The sequence below is a fragment of the Mytilus edulis genome, unplaced genomic scaffold (genome assembly GCF_963676685.1).
Source record: "Mytilus edulis unplaced genomic scaffold, xbMytEdul2.2 SCAFFOLD_1073, whole genome shotgun sequence".
Lineage (NCBI taxonomy): Eukaryota > Metazoa > Mollusca > Bivalvia > Mytilida > Mytilidae > Mytilus > Mytilus edulis.
Genome location: NW_027267990.1, coordinates 1 through 16,068, shown reverse-complemented (window position 1 = coordinate 16,068; position 16,068 = coordinate 1). Strand labels below are relative to the sequence as shown.

General features: G+C 35.9%; 12 non-coding genes across 12 annotated transcripts; all 12 read right to left on the bottom strand.

The window, feature by feature from the left end:
• Positions 1 to 1,939: 1,939 nt before the first annotated feature.
• LOC139506503 (5S ribosomal RNA) lies at positions 1,940 to 2,058 on the bottom strand. The gene has a single exon (XR_011660179.1). It is a non-coding gene; the product is annotated as a 5S ribosomal RNA (ribosomal RNA).
• A 138-nt stretch (positions 2,059 to 2,196) lies between these two features.
• Positions 2,197 to 2,315, bottom strand: LOC139506502 (5S ribosomal RNA). Its single transcript, XR_011660178.1, has one exon. It is a non-coding gene; the product is annotated as a 5S ribosomal RNA (ribosomal RNA).
• Positions 2,316 to 4,286: 1,971 nt separating this feature from the next.
• Positions 4,287 to 4,405, bottom strand: LOC139506501 (5S ribosomal RNA). The gene has a single exon (XR_011660177.1). It is a non-coding gene; the product is annotated as a 5S ribosomal RNA (ribosomal RNA).
• Positions 4,406 to 4,543: 138 nt separating this feature from the next.
• Positions 4,544 to 4,662, bottom strand: LOC139506500 (5S ribosomal RNA). Its single transcript, XR_011660176.1, has one exon. It is a non-coding gene; the product is annotated as a 5S ribosomal RNA (ribosomal RNA).
• A 1,971-nt stretch (positions 4,663 to 6,633) lies between these two features.
• LOC139506499 (5S ribosomal RNA) lies at positions 6,634 to 6,752 on the bottom strand. The gene has a single exon (XR_011660175.1). It is a non-coding gene; the product is annotated as a 5S ribosomal RNA (ribosomal RNA).
• Positions 6,753 to 6,890: 138 nt separating this feature from the next.
• On the bottom strand, positions 6,891 to 7,009 carry LOC139506498 (5S ribosomal RNA). The gene has a single exon (XR_011660174.1). It is a non-coding gene; the product is annotated as a 5S ribosomal RNA (ribosomal RNA).
• A 1,971-nt stretch (positions 7,010 to 8,980) lies between these two features.
• LOC139506497 (5S ribosomal RNA) lies at positions 8,981 to 9,099 on the bottom strand. The gene has a single exon (XR_011660173.1). It is a non-coding gene; the product is annotated as a 5S ribosomal RNA (ribosomal RNA).
• A 138-nt stretch (positions 9,100 to 9,237) lies between these two features.
• On the bottom strand, positions 9,238 to 9,356 carry LOC139506520 (5S ribosomal RNA). Its single transcript, XR_011660195.1, has one exon. It is a non-coding gene; the product is annotated as a 5S ribosomal RNA (ribosomal RNA).
• Positions 9,357 to 11,327: 1,971 nt separating this feature from the next.
• Positions 11,328 to 11,446, bottom strand: LOC139506519 (5S ribosomal RNA). The gene has a single exon (XR_011660194.1). It is a non-coding gene; the product is annotated as a 5S ribosomal RNA (ribosomal RNA).
• A 138-nt stretch (positions 11,447 to 11,584) lies between these two features.
• On the bottom strand, positions 11,585 to 11,703 carry LOC139506518 (5S ribosomal RNA). The gene has a single exon (XR_011660193.1). It is a non-coding gene; the product is annotated as a 5S ribosomal RNA (ribosomal RNA).
• Positions 11,704 to 13,674: 1,971 nt separating this feature from the next.
• On the bottom strand, positions 13,675 to 13,793 carry LOC139506508 (5S ribosomal RNA). Its single transcript, XR_011660183.1, has one exon. It is a non-coding gene; the product is annotated as a 5S ribosomal RNA (ribosomal RNA).
• A 138-nt stretch (positions 13,794 to 13,931) lies between these two features.
• LOC139506496 (5S ribosomal RNA) lies at positions 13,932 to 14,050 on the bottom strand. The gene has a single exon (XR_011660172.1). It is a non-coding gene; the product is annotated as a 5S ribosomal RNA (ribosomal RNA).
• Between the last annotated feature and the right edge of the window lie 2,018 nt (positions 14,051 to 16,068).

Here is a 16,068-nt window from a genome sequence, read left to right as displayed (position 1 = left end):
TAGGAAGTAGCAATTTTGAACAGATCTAGAATTTGTATAAAAAAAAATTTCAGGTTTAAGATAGAAGCAAAACTAAACACTTACTGCACGATCCAGAGAGTGGAAGATAGTAAAACTAGGCAAGTACACATGGACTTTATAGTAGAAAAAAATTGCAGAGAAGACAGAGAGATTTAGAATATGGGACAAGCTATATTTTATTTGTGACTAATACCATGCAACAATTTCAGACTCTTTTTGAAAAATTTTGGTAGCCCTTAAAAGGGCTGTTTAAGCTTTAAAAGCATCAGGATGCTTCCTTTATTTACTTCTTCTTTGGTGTCTTTGCCTTCTTTGGTTTAGCTGCAGCCTTTGTCTTCTTGGGAGATTTTGTGGCTTTCTTTGCAGATTTGGCAGCAGGTTTTGCAGCAGGTTTCTTTGCAGCTGGTTTCTTTGCTTTTGGTTTAGCTGCTTTCTTTTCACCTGCTGGTTTCTTTGCTGCAGGTTTCTTTGCGGCAGTCTTTTTGGTAGGTGTCTTTGCCTTCTTTGGCTTGGCGGCTTTAGGTTTAACTACTTTCTTTGCTGGTTTCTTAGCTGGTTTAGCCACTTCCCCAATCTTAAAGCTTCCAGAAGCGCCGGTACCCTTCGACTGTTTCAAGCTATTGCTCTTCACTCCTGATTTCAGAGCTAACTTCAAGTGAGTGTTTACTGTTTTTGCATCGCTACCAACGCTGAAGTTTGCTAAGATATACTTAAGGATGGCTTGACGGCTGGAGCCTCCACGCTCTTTCAAAGCAGATATAGCCTTTCCGACCATCTCGCTGTATTTTGGATGAGTAGCTACTTTCTTTGGTTTAGCTGCAACTTTCTTCTTTGGTGACTTAGCTGGGGTCTTTACTACTGGTGCTGGTGCGTCTGACATTTTGCGGTTTTGGTTGTTGAACGATGTGTGCGAATGAACGACAGATTACAATGTTTTCCAAACCTCACTGACATAGTGTAATTATCTATCTAACGCGGACCTCGACGAGAGCACCCTTAAACTTTCATGACAATCTAATTCAAACAGATCGACAAGAAAATCTGTGTGCTTGTTCGACAAGTTTTAATCATTTGTTTCAAATAAATTGTACGTTTTGATATATAAATCATACACGAAAATCTTCAGCAGGAATTTTTCTTTCAGAATATGTCATAAGAATTAAACAAAATACCACGAGTAAAGAAATATTTACGATTAATGTACAACTTGTCAATTTCTCTCGTGCGATTCTTCATCAGAAAACGTGTTGTATTATTTCACAAAAACTAGATTGTGCCGTAAAAATGATATACCTTTGTAGTAAAATCATTTCTTTATATGTTTTTGCTTTCAGATATACGTAGAAATAAAGAGACTTCCCAAAAATTTAGATTTTGCCTTCGATATGAAAGCACACAAAGATGGCAAACTTCGAAAGCGGGACTTCCTTGACCGAGATGAAAGACGTTTCAAATATTCGAATTTTTTACTGGAACTTTACAAGCTATAATTAGTATTTATTGTTTATTATTTGTTTTTGCTATAATGAATTTTTGCTAATCAGAATTCTTTCAGAAAAATAGTGAATCATATAAGCCCTGGTCAAAAAGAAAGAGGCGATTTCAAATGACGACAAAAGGCGGATACCATATTATCACAGACGACCTAATTTAAAAAAAAAATATATATATGTAGCCACATGCATGTGGAAGGAGTGGAATTCTTAAGTGTATATAACTTGACTTGCATGTATTTCACGTAAAAATATTTCACCATGCAGATGGGTATTGAAAAATAAATAAATTTATGAATGATTTATTTTCTGTTTTCTTCATTCATTGATAGCTAGATATGTTGAATATTACATCCAAGTAAATTAGTAAAAAAAATCATAGAACAATTATGTTTGGTGGGAATGCAAAATTATAAGTAAAAAAATGTCTACAACACCCGGTATTCCCAGGCGGTCACCCATCCAAGTACTAACCGGGCTCGACGTTGCTTAACTTCGGTGATCGGACGAGAACCGGTGTTTTCAACGTGATATGGTCGTAGACACAGAAGTGTTAAAATTTTTGATATATAAGGTTAGGTAGTAGCATTTTTGAAAAGAAATTTATATAAAACAGATTTTTTCAGAAGCAAAACTTTACATTAATTGTTTGGTAGAAATGCAAAATTATAGGTACAAAAAATGTCTACAACACCCGGTATTCCCAGGCGGTCACCCATCCAAGTACTAACCGGGCTCGACGTTGCTTAACTTCGGTGATCGGACGAGAACCGGTGTTTTCAACGTGATATGGTCGTAGACACAGAAGTGTCAAAATGTTTGATATATAAAGTTAGGAAGTAGCAATTTTGAACAGATCTAGAATTTGTATAAAAAAAAATTTCAGGTTTAAGATAGAAGCAAAACTAAACACTTACTGCACGATCCAGAGAGTGGAAGATAGTAAAACTAGGCAAGTACACATGGACTTTATAGTAGAAAAAAATTGCAGAGAAGACAGAGAGATTTAGAATATGGGACAAGCTATATTTTATTTGTGACTAATACCATGCAACAATTTCAGACTCTTTTTGAAAAATTTTGGTAGCCCTTAAAAGGGCTGTTTAAGCTTTAAAAGCATCAGGATGCTTCCTTTATTTACTTCTTCTTTGGTGTCTTTGCCTTCTTTGGTTTAGCTGCAGCCTTTGTCTTCTTGGGAGATTTTGTGGCTTTCTTTGCAGATTTGGCAGCAGGTTTTGCAGCAGGTTTCTTTGCAGCTGGTTTCTTTGCTTTTGGTTTAGCTGCTTTCTTTTCACCTGCTGGTTTCTTTGCTGCAGGTTTCTTTGCGGCAGTCTTTTTGGTAGGTGTCTTTGCCTTCTTTGGCTTGGCGGCTTTAGGTTTAACTACTTTCTTTGCTGGTTTCTTAGCTGGTTTAGCCACTTCCCCAATCTTAAAGCTTCCAGAAGCGCCGGTACCCTTCGACTGTTTCAAGCTATTGCTCTTCACTCCTGATTTCAGAGCTAACTTCAAGTGAGTGTTTACTGTTTTTGCATCGCTACCAACGCTGAAGTTTGCTAAGATATACTTAAGGATGGCTTGACGGCTGGAGCCTCCACGCTCTTTCAAAGCAGATATAGCCTTTCCGACCATCTCGCTGTATTTTGGATGAGTAGCTACTTTCTTTGGTTTAGCTGCAACTTTCTTCTTTGGTGACTTAGCTGGGGTCTTTACTACTGGTGCTGGTGCGTCTGACATTTTGCGGTTTTGGTTGTTGAACGATGTGTGCGAATGAACGACAGATTACAATGTTTTCCAAACCTCACTGACATAGTGTAATTATCTATCTAACGCGGACCTCGACGAGAGCACCCTTAAACTTTCATGACAATCTAATTCAAACAGATCGACAAGAAAATCTGTGTGCTTGTTCGACAAGTTTTAATCATTTGTTTCAAATAAATTGTACGTTTTGATATATAAATCATACACGAAAATCTTCAGCAGGAATTTTTCTTTCAGAATATGTCATAAGAATTAAACAAAATACCACGAGTAAAGAAATATTTACGATTAATGTACAACTTGTCAATTTCTCTCGTGCGATTCTTCATCAGAAAACGTGTTGTATTATTTCACAAAAACTAGATTGTGCCGTAAAAATGATATACCTTTGTAGTAAAATCATTTCTTTATATGTTTTTGCTTTCAGATATACGTAGAAATAAAGAGACTTCCCAAAAATTTAGATTTTGCCTTCGATATGAAAGCACACAAAGATGGCAAACTTCGAAAGCGGGACTTCCTTGACCGAGATGAAAGACGTTTCAAATATTCGAATTTTTTACTGGAACTTTACAAGCTATAATTAGTATTTATTGTTTATTATTTGTTTTTGCTATAATGAATTTTTGCTAATCAGAATTCTTTCAGAAAAATAGTGAATCATATAAGCCCTGGTCAAAAAGAAAGAGGCGATTTCAAATGACGACAAAAGGCGGATACCATATTATCACAGACGACCTAATTTAAAAAAAAAATATATATATGTAGCCACATGCATGTGGAAGGAGTGGAATTCTTAAGTGTATATAACTTGACTTGCATGTATTTCACGTAAAAATATTTCACCATGCAGATGGGTATTGAAAAATAAATAAATTTATGAATGATTTATTTTCTGTTTTCTTCATTCATTGATAGCTAGATATGTTGAATATTACATCCAAGTAAATTAGTAAAAAAAATCATAGAACAATTATGTTTGGTAGGAATGCAAAATTATAAGTAAAAAAATGTCTACAACACCCGGTATTCCCAGGCGGTCACCCATCCAAGTACTAACCGGGCTCGACGTTGCTTAACTTCGGTGATCGGACGAGAACCGGTGTTTTCAACGTGATATGGTCGTAGACACAGAAGTGTTAAAATTTTTGATATATAAGGTTAGGTAGTAGCATTTTTGAAAAGAAATTTATATAAAACAGATTTTTTCAGAAGCAAAACTTTACATTAATTGTTTGGTAGAAATGCAAAATTATAGGTACAAAAAATGTCTACAACACCCGGTATTCCCAGGCGGTCACCCATCCAAGTACTAACCGGGCTCGACGTTGCTTAACTTCGGTGATCGGACGAGAACCGGTGTTTTCAACGTGATATGGTCGTAGACACAGAAGTGTCAAAATGTTTGATATATAAAGTTAGGAAGTAGCAATTTTGAACAGATCTAGAATTTGTATAAAAAAAAATTTCAGGTTTAAGATAGAAGCAAAACTAAACACTTACTGCACGATCCAGAGAGTGGAAGATAGTAAAACTAGGCAAGTACACATGGACTTTATAGTAGAAAAAAATTGCAGAGAAGACAGAGAGATTTAGAATATGGGACAAGCTATATTTTATTTGTGACTAATACCATGCAACAATTTCAGACTCTTTTTGAAAAATTTTGGTAGCCCTTAAAAGGGCTGTTTAAGCTTTAAAAGCATCAGGATGCTTCCTTTATTTACTTCTTCTTTGGTGTCTTTGCCTTCTTTGGTTTAGCTGCAGCCTTTGTCTTCTTGGGAGATTTTGTGGCTTTCTTTGCAGATTTGGCAGCAGGTTTTGCAGCAGGTTTCTTTGCAGCTGGTTTCTTTGCTTTTGGTTTAGCTGCTTTCTTTTCACCTGCTGGTTTCTTTGCTGCAGGTTTCTTTGCGGCAGTCTTTTTGGTAGGTGTCTTTGCCTTCTTTGGCTTGGCGGCTTTAGGTTTAACTACTTTCTTTGCTGGTTTCTTAGCTGGTTTAGCCACTTCCCCAATCTTAAAGCTTCCAGAAGCGCCGGTACCCTTCGACTGTTTCAAGCTATTGCTCTTCACTCCTGATTTCAGAGCTAACTTCAAGTGAGTGTTTACTGTTTTTGCATCGCTACCAACGCTGAAGTTTGCTAAGATATACTTAAGGATGGCTTGACGGCTGGAGCCTCCACGCTCTTTCAAAGCAGATATAGCCTTTCCGACCATCTCGCTGTATTTTGGATGAGTAGCTACTTTCTTTGGTTTAGCTGCAACTTTCTTCTTTGGTGACTTAGCTGGGGTCTTTACTACTGGTGCTGGTGCGTCTGACATTTTGCGGTTTTGGTTGTTGAACGATGTGTGCGAATGAACGACAGATTACAATGTTTACCAAACCTCACTGACATAGTGTAATTATCTATCTAACGCGGACCTCGACGAGAGCACCCTTAAACTTTCATGACAATCTAATTCAAACAGATCGACAAGAAAATCTGTGTGCTTGTTCGACAAGTTTTAATCATTTGTTTCAAATAAATTGTACGTTTTGATATATAAATCATACACGAAAATCTTCAGCAGGAATTTTTCTTTCAGAATATGTCATAAGAATTAAACAAAATACCACGAGTAAAGAAATATTTACGATTAATGTACAACTTGTCAATTTCTCTCGTGCGATTCTTCATCAGAAAACGTGTTGTATTATTTCACAAAAACTAGATTGTGCCGTAAAAATGATATACCTTTGTAGTAAAATCATTTCTTTATATGTTTTTGCTTTCAGATATACGTAGAAATAAAGAGACTTCCCAAAAATTTAGATTTTGCCTTCGATATGAAAGCACACAAAGATGGCAAACTTCGAAAGCGGGACTTCCTTGACCGAGATGAAAGACGTTTCAAATATTCGAATTTTTTACTGGAACTTTACAAGCTATAATTAGTATTTATTGTTTATTATTTGTTTTTGCTATAATGAATTTTTGCTAATCAGAATTCTTTCAGAAAAATAGTGAATCATATAAGCCCTGGTCAAAAAGAAAGAGGCGATTTCAAATGACGACAAAAGGCGGATACCATATTATCACAGACGACCTAATTTAAAAAAAAAATATATATATGTAGCCACATGCATGTGGAAGGAGTGGAATTCTTAAGTGTATATAACTTGACTTGCATGTATTTCACGTAAAAATATTTCACCATGCAGATGGGTATTGAAAAATAAATAAATTTATGAATGATTTATTTTCTGTTTTCTTCATTCATTGATAGCTAGATATGTTGAATATTACATCCAAGTAAATTAGTAAAAAAAATCATAGAACAATTATGTTTGGTAGGAATGCAAAATTATAAGTAAAAAAATGTCTACAACACCCGGTATTCCCAGGCGGTCACCCATCCAAGTACTAACCGGGCTCGACGTTGCTTAACTTCGGTGATCGGACGAGAACCGGTGTTTTCAACGTGATATGGTCGTAGACACAGAAGTGTTAAAATTTTTGATATATAAGGTTAGGTAGTAGCATTTTTGAAAAGAAATTTATATAAAACAGATTTTTTCAGAAGCAAAACTTTACATTAATTGTTTGGTAGAAATGCAAAATTATAGGTACAAAAAATGTCTACAACACCCGGTATTCCCAGGCGGTCACCCATCCAAGTACTAACCGGGCTCGACGTTGCTTAACTTCGGTGATCGGACGAGAACCGGTGTTTTCAACGTGATATGGTCGTAGACACAGAAGTGTCAAAATGTTTGATATATAAAGTTAGGAAGTAGCAATTTTGAACAGATCTAGAATTTGTATAAAAAAAAATTTCAGGTTTAAGATAGAAGCAAAACTAAACACTTACTGCACGATCCAGAGAGTGGAAGATAGTAAAACTAGGCAAGTACACATGGACTTTATAGTAGAAAAAAATTGCAGAGAAGACAGAGAGATTTAGAATATGGGACAAGCTATATTTTATTTGTGACTAATACCATGCAACAATTTCAGACTCTTTTTGAAAAATTTTGGTAGCCCTTAAAAGGGCTGTTTAAGCTTTAAAAGCATCAGGATGCTTCCTTTATTTACTTCTTCTTTGGTGTCTTTGCCTTCTTTGGTTTAGCTGCAGCCTTTGTCTTCTTGGGAGATTTTGTGGCTTTCTTTGCAGATTTGGCAGCAGGTTTTGCAGCAGGTTTCTTTGCAGCTGGTTTCTTTGCTTTTGGTTTAGCTGCTTTCTTTTCACCTGCTGGTTTCTTTGCTGCAGGTTTCTTTGCGGCAGTCTTTTTGGTAGGTGTCTTTGCCTTCTTTGGCTTGGCGGCTTTAGGTTTAACTACTTTCTTTGCTGGTTTCTTAGCTGGTTTAGCCACTTCCCCAATCTTAAAGCTTCCAGAAGCGCCGGTACCCTTCGACTGTTTCAAGCTATTGCTCTTCACTCCTGATTTCAGAGCTAACTTCAAGTGAGTGTTTACTGTTTTTGCATCGCTACCAACGCTGAAGTTTGCTAAGATATACTTAAGGATGGCTTGACGGCTGGAGCCTCCACGCTCTTTCAAAGCAGATATAGCCTTTCCGACCATCTCGCTGTATTTTGGATGAGTAGCTACTTTCTTTGGTTTAGCTGCAACTTTCTTCTTTGGTGACTTAGCTGGGGTCTTTACTACTGGTGCTGGTGCGTCTGACATTTTGCGGTTTTGGTTGTTGAACGATGTGTGCGAATGAACGACAGATTACAATGTTTACCAAACCTCACTGACATAGTGTAATTATCTATCTAACGCGGACCTCGACGAGAGCACCCTTAAACTTTCATGACAATCTAATTCAAACAGATCGACAAGAAAATCTGTGTGCTTGTTCGACAAGTTTTAATCATTTGTTTCAAATAAATTGTACGTTTTGATATATAAATCATACACGAAAATCTTCAGCAGGAATTTTTCTTTCAGAATATGTCATAAGAATTAAACAAAATACCACGAGTAAAGAAATATTTACGATTAATGTACAACTTGTCAATTTCTCTCGTGCGATTCTTCATCAGAAAACGTGTTGTATTATTTCACAAAAACTAGATTGTGCCGTAAAAATGATATACCTTTGTAGTAAAATCATTTCTTTATATGTTTTTGCTTTCAGATATACGTAGAAATAAAGAGACTTCCCAAAAATTTAGATTTTGCCTTCGATATGAAAGCACACAAAGATGGCAAACTTCGAAAGCGGGACTTCCTTGACCGAGATGAAAGACGTTTCAAATATTCGAATTTTTTACTGGAACTTTACAAGCTATAATTAGTATTTATTGTTTATTATTTGTTTTTGCTATAATGAATTTTTGCTAATCAGAATTCTTTCAGAAAAATAGTGAATCATATAAGCCCTGGTCAAAAAGAAAGAGGCGATTTCAAATGACGACAAAAGGCGGATACCATATTATCACAGACGACCTAATTTAAAAAAAAAATATATATATGTAGCCACATGCATGTGGAAGGAGTGGAATTCTTAAGTGTATATAACTTGACTTGCATGTATTTCACGTAAAAATATTTCACCATGCAGATGGGTATTGAAAAATAAATAAATTTATGAATGATTTATTTTCTGTTTTCTTCATTCATTGATAGCTAGATATGTTGAATATTACATCCAAGTAAATTAGTAAAAAAAATCATAGAACAATTATGTTTGGTAGGAATGCAAAATTATAAGTAAAAAAATGTCTACAACACCCGGTATTCCCAGGCGGTCACCCATCCAAGTACTAACCGGGCTCGACGTTGCTTAACTTCGGTGATCGGACGAGAACCGGTGTTTTCAACGTGATATGGTCGTAGACACAGAAGTGTTAAAATTTTTGATATATAAGGTTAGGTAGTAGCATTTTTGAAAAGAAATTTATATAAAACAGATTTTTTCAGAAGCAAAACTTTACATTAATTGTTTGGTAGAAATGCAAAATTATAGGTACAAAAAATGTCTACAACACCCGGTATTCCCAGGCGGTCACCCATCCAAGTACTAACCGGGCTCGACGTTGCTTAACTTCGGTGATCGGACGAGAACCGGTGTTTTCAACGTGATATGGTCGTAGACACAGAAGTGTCAAAATGTTTGATATATAAAGTTAGGAAGTAGCAATTTTGAACAGATCTAGAATTTGTATAAAAAAAAATTTCAGGTTTAAGATAGAAGCAAAACTAAACACTTACTGCACGATCCAGAGAGTGGAAGATAGTAAAACTAGGCAAGTACACATGGACTTTATAGTAGAAAAAAATTGCAGAGAAGACAGAGAGATTTAGAATATGGGACAAGCTATATTTTATTTGTGACTAATACCATGCAACAATTTCAGACTCTTTTTGAAAAATTTTGGTAGCCCTTAAAAGGGCTGTTTAAGCTTTAAAAGCATCAGGATGCTTCCTTTATTTACTTCTTCTTTGGTGTCTTTGCCTTCTTTGGTTTAGCTGCAGCCTTTGTCTTCTTGGGAGATTTTGTGGCTTTCTTTGCAGATTTGGCAGCAGGTTTTGCAGCAGGTTTCTTTGCAGCTGGTTTCTTTGCTTTTGGTTTAGCTGCTTTCTTTTCACCTGCTGGTTTCTTTGCTGCAGGTTTCTTTGCGGCAGTCTTTTTGGTAGGTGTCTTTGCCTTCTTTGGCTTGGCGGCTTTAGGTTTAACTACTTTCTTTGCTGGTTTCTTAGCTGGTTTAGCCACTTCCCCAATCTTAAAGCTTCCAGAAGCGCCGGTACCCTTCGACTGTTTCAAGCTATTGCTCTTCACTCCTGATTTCAGAGCTAACTTCAAGTGAGTGTTTACTGTTTTTGCATCGCTACCAACGCTGAAGTTTGCTAAGATATACTTAAGGATGGCTTGACGGCTGGAGCCTCCACGCTCTTTCAAAGCAGATATAGCCTTTCCGACCATCTCGCTGTATTTTGGATGAGTAGCTACTTTCTTTGGTTTAGCTGCAACTTTCTTCTTTGGTGACTTAGCTGGGGTCTTTACTACTGGTGCTGGTGCGTCTGACATTTTGCGGTTTTGGTTGTTGAACGATGTGTGCGAATGAACGACAGATTACAATGTTTACCAAACCTCACTGACATAGTGTAATTATCTATCTAACGCGGACCTCGACGAGAGCACCCTTAAACTTTCATGACAATCTAATTCAAACAGATCGACAAGAAAATCTGTGTGCTTGTTCGACAAGTTTTAATCATTTGTTTCAAATAAATTGTACGTTTTGATATATAAATCATACACGAAAATCTTCAGCAGGAATTTTTCTTTCAGAATATGTCATAAGAATTAAACAAAATACCACGAGTAAAGAAATATTTACGATTAATGTACAACTTGTCAATTTCTCTCGTGCGATTCTTCATCAGAAAACGTGTTGTATTATTTCACAAAAACTAGATTGTGCCGTAAAAATGATATACCTTTGTAGTAAAATCATTTCTTTATATGTTTTTGCTTTCAGATATACGTAGAAATAAAGAGACTTCCCAAAAATTTAGATTTTGCCTTCGATATGAAAGCACACAAAGATGGCAAACTTCGAAAGCGGGACTTCCTTGACCGAGATGAAAGACGTTTCAAATATTCGAATTTTTTACTGGAACTTTACAAGCTATAATTAGTATTTATTGTTTATTATTTGTTTTTGCTATAATGAATTTTTGCTAATCAGAATTCTTTCAGAAAAATAGTGAATCATATAAGCCCTGGTCAAAAAGAAAGAGGCGATTTCAAATGACGACAAAAGGCGGATACCATATTATCACAGACGACCTAATTTAAAAAAAAAAAATATATATGTAGCCACATGCATGTGGAAGGAGTGGAATTCTTAAGTGTATATAACTTGACTTGCATGTATTTCACGTAAAAATATTTCACCATGCAGATGGGTATTGAAAAATAAATAAATTTATGAATGATTTATTTTCTGTTTTCTTCATTCATTGATAGCTAGATATGTTGAATATTACATCCAAGTAAATTAGTAAAAAAAATCATAGAACAATTATGTTTGGTAGGAATGCAAAATTATAAGTAAAAAAATGTCTACAACACCCGGTATTCCCAGGCGGTCACCCATCCAAGTACTAACCGGGCTCGACGTTGCTTAACTTCGGTGATCGGACGAGAACCGGTGTTTTCAACGTGATATGGTCGTAGACACAGAAGTGTTAAAATTTTTGATATATAAGGTTAGGTAGTAGCATTTTTGAAAAGAAATTTATATAAAACAGATTTTTTCAGAAGCAAAACTTTACATTAATTGTTTGGTAGAAATGCAAAATTATAGGTACAAAAAATGTCTACAACACCCGGTATTCCCAGGCGGTCACCCATCCAAGTACTAACCGGGCTCGACGTTGCTTAACTTCGGTGATCGGACGAGAACCGGTGTTTTCAACGTGATATGGTCGTAGACACAGAAGTGTCAAAATGTTTGATATATAAAGTTAGGAAGTAGCAATTTTGAACAGATCTAGAATTTGTATAAAAAAAAATTTCAGGTTTAAGATAGAAGCAAAACTAAACACTTACTGCACGATCCAGAGAGTGGAAGATAGTAAAACTAGGCAAGTACACATGGACTTTATAGTAGAAAAAAATTGCAGAGAAGACAGAGAGATTTAGAATATGGGACAAGCTATATTTTATTTGTGACTAATACCATGCAACAATTTCAGACTCTTTTTGAAAAATTTTGGTAGCCCTTAAAAGGGCTGTTTAAGCTTTAAAAGCATCAGGATGCTTCCTTTATTTACTTCTTCTTTGGTGTCTTTGCCTTCTTTGGTTTAGCTGCAGCCTTTGTCTTCTTGGGAGATTTTGTGGCTTTCTTTGCAGATTTGGCAGCAGGTTTTGCAGCAGGTTTCTTTGCAGCTGGTTTCTTTGCTTTTGGTTTAGCTGCTTTCTTTTCACCTGCTGGTTTCTTTGCTGCAGGTTTCTTTGCGGCAGTCTTTTTGGTAGGTGTCTTTGCCTTCTTTGGCTTGGCGGCTTTAGGTTTAACTACTTTCTTTGCTGGTTTCTTAGCTGGTTTAGCCACTTCCCCAATCTTAAAGCTTCCAGAAGCGCCGGTACCCTTCGACTGTTTCAAGCTATTGCTCTTCACTCCTGATTTCAGAGCTAACTTCAAGTGAGTGTTTACTGTTTTTGCATCGCTACCAACGCTGAAGTTTGCTAAGATATACTTAAGGATGGCTTGACGGCTGGAGCCTCCACGCTCTTTCAAAGCAGATATAGCCTTTCCGACCATCTCGCTGTATTTTGGATGAGTAGCTACTTTCTTTGGTTTAGCTGCAACTTTCTTCTTTGGTGACTTAGCTGGGGTCTTTACTACTGGTGCTGGTGCGTCTGACATTTTGCGGTTTTGGTTGTTGAACGATGTGTGCGAATGAACGACAGATTACAATGTTTACCAAACCTCACTGACATAGTGTAATTATCTATCTAACGCGGACCTCGACGAGAGCACCCTTAAACTTTCATGACAATCTAATTCAAACAGATCGACAAGAAAATCTGTGTGCTTGTTCGACAAGTTTTAATCATTTGTTTCAAATAAATTGTACGTTTTGATATATAAATCATACACGAAAATCTTCAGCAGGAATTTTTCTTTCAGAATATGTCATAAGAATTAAACAAAATACCACGAGTAAAGAAATATTTACGATTAATGTACAACTTGTCAATTTCTCTCGTGCGATTCTTCATCAGAAAACGTGTTGTATTATTTCACAAAAACTAGATTGTGCCGTAAAAATGATATACCTTTGTAGTAAAATCATTTCTTTATATGTTTTTGCTTTCAGATATACGTAGAAATAAAGAGACTTCCCAAAAATTTAGATTTTGCCTTCGATATGAAAGCACACAAAGATGGCAAACTTCGAAAGCGGGACTTCCTTGACCGAGATGAAAGACGTTTCAAATATTCGAATTTTTTACTGGAACTTTACAAGCTATAATTAGTATTTATTGTTTATTATTTGTTTTTGCTATAATGAATTTTTGCTAATCAGAATTCTTTCAGAAAAATAGTGAATCATATAAGCCCTGGTCAAAAAGAAAGAGGCGATTTCAAATGACGACAAAAGGCGGATACCATATTATCACAGACGACCTAATTTAAAAAAAAAATATATATATGTAGCCACATGCATGTGGAAGGAGTGGAATTCTTAAGTGTATATAACTTGACTTGCATGTATTTCACGTAAAAATATTTCACCATGCAGATGGGTATTGAAAAATAAATAAATTTATGAATGATTTATTTTCTGTTTTCTTCATTCATTGATAGCTAGATATGTTGAATATTACATCCAAGTAAATTAGTAAAAAAAATCATAGAACAATTATGTTTGGTAGGAATGCAAAATTATAAGTAAAAAAATGTCTACAACACCCGGTATTCCCAGGCGGTCACCCATCCAAGTACTAACCGGGCTCGACGTTGCTTAACTTCGGTGATCGGACGAGAACCGGTGTTTTCAACGTGATATGGTCGTAGACACAGAAGTGTTAAAATTTTTGATATATAAGGTTAGGTAGTAGCATTTTTGAAAAGAAATTTATATAAAACAGATTTTTTCAGAAGCAAAACTTTACATTAATTGTTTGGTAGAAATGCAAAATTATAGGTACAAAAAATGTCTACAACACCCGGTATTCCCAGGCGGTCACCCATCCAAGTACTAACCGGGCTCGACGTTGCTTAACTTCGGTGATCGGACGAGAACCGGTGTTTTCAACGTGATATGGTCGTAGACACAGAAGTGTCAAAATGTTTGATATATAAAGTTAGGAAGTAGCAATTTTGAACAGATCTAGAATTTGTATAAAAAAAAATTTCAGGTTTAAGATAGAAGCAAAACTAAACACTTACTGCACGATCCAGAGAGTGGAAGATAGTAAAACTAGGCAAGTACACATGGACTTTATAGTAGAAAAAAATTGCAGAGAAGACAGAGAGATTTAGAATATGGGACAAGCTATATTTTATTTGTGACTAATACCATGCAACAATTTCAGACTCTTTTTGAAAAATTTTGGTAGCCCTTAAAAGGGCTGTTTAAGCTTTAAAAGCATCAGGATGCTTCCTTTATTTACTTCTTCTTTGGTGTCTTTGCCTTCTTTGGTTTAGCTGCAGCCTTTGTCTTCTTGGGAGATTTTGTGGCTTTCTTTGCAGATTTGGCAGCAGGTTTTGCAGCAGGTTTCTTTGCAGCTGGTTTCTTTGCTTTTGGTTTAGCTGCTTTCTTTTCACCTGCTGGTTTCTTTGCTGCAGGTTTCTTTGCGGCAGTCTTTTTGGTAGGTGTCTTTGCCTTCTTTGGCTTGGCGGCTTTAGGTTTAACTACTTTCTTTGCTGGTTTCTTAGCTGGTTTAGCCACTTCCCCAATCTTAAAGCTTCCAGAAGCGCCGGTACCCTTCGACTGTTTCAAGCTATTGCTCTTCACTCCTGATTTCAGAGCTAACTTCAAGTGAGTGTTTACTGTTTTTGCATCGCTACCAACGCTGAAGTTTGCTAAGATATACTTAAGGATGGCTTGACGGCTGGAGCCTCCACGCTCTTTCAAAGCAGATATAGCCTTTCCGACCATCTCGCTGTATTTTGGATGAGTAGCTACTTTCTTTGGTTTAGCTGCAACTTTCTTCTTTGGTGACTTAGCTGGGGTCTTTACTACTGGTGCTGGTGCGTCTGACATTTTGCGGTTTTGGTTGTTGAACGATGTGTGCGAATGAACGACAGATTACAATGTTTACCAAACCTCACTGACATAGTGTAATTATCTATCTAACGCGGACCTCGACGAGAGCACCCTTAAACTTTCATGACAATCTAATTCAAACAGATCGACAAGAAAATCTGTGTGCTTGTTCGACAAGTTTTAATCATTTGTTTCAAATAAATTGTACGTTTTGATATATAAATCATACACGAAAATCTTCAGCAGGAATTTTTCTTTCAGAATATGTCATAAGAATTAAACAAAATACCACGAGTAAAGAAATATTTACGATTAATGTACAACTTGTCAATTTCTCTCGTGCGATTCTTCATCAGAAAACGTGTTGTATTATTTCACAAAAACTAGATTGTGCCGTAAAAATGATATACCTTTGTAGTAAAATCATTTCTTTATATGTTTTTGCTTTCAGATATACGTAGAAATAAAGAGACTTCCCAAAAATTTAGATTTTGCCTTCGATATGAAAGCACACAAAGATGGCAAACTTCGAAAGCGGGACTTCCTTGACCGAGATGAAAGACGTTTCAAATATTCGAATTTTTTACTGGAACTTTACAAGCTATAATTAGTATTTATTGTTTATTATTTGTTTTTGCTATAATGAATTTTTGCTAATCAGAATTCTTTCAGAAAAATAGTGAATCATATAAGCCCTGGTCAAAAAGAAAGAGGCGATTTCAAATGACGACAAAAGGCGGATACCATATTATCACAGACGACCTAATTTAAAAAAAAAATATATATATGTAGCCACATGCATGTGGAAGGAGTGGAATTCTTAAGTGTATATAACTTGACTTGCATGTATTTCACGTAAAAATATTTCACCATGCAGATGGGTATTGAAAAATAAATAAATTTATGAATGATTTATTTTCTGTTTTCTTCATTCATTGATAGCTAGATATGTTGAATATTACATCCAAGTAAATTAGTAAAAAAAATCATAGAACAATTATGTTTGGTAGGAATGCAAAATTATAAGTAAAAAAATGTCTACAACACCCGGTATTCCCAGGCGGTCACCCATCCAAGTACTA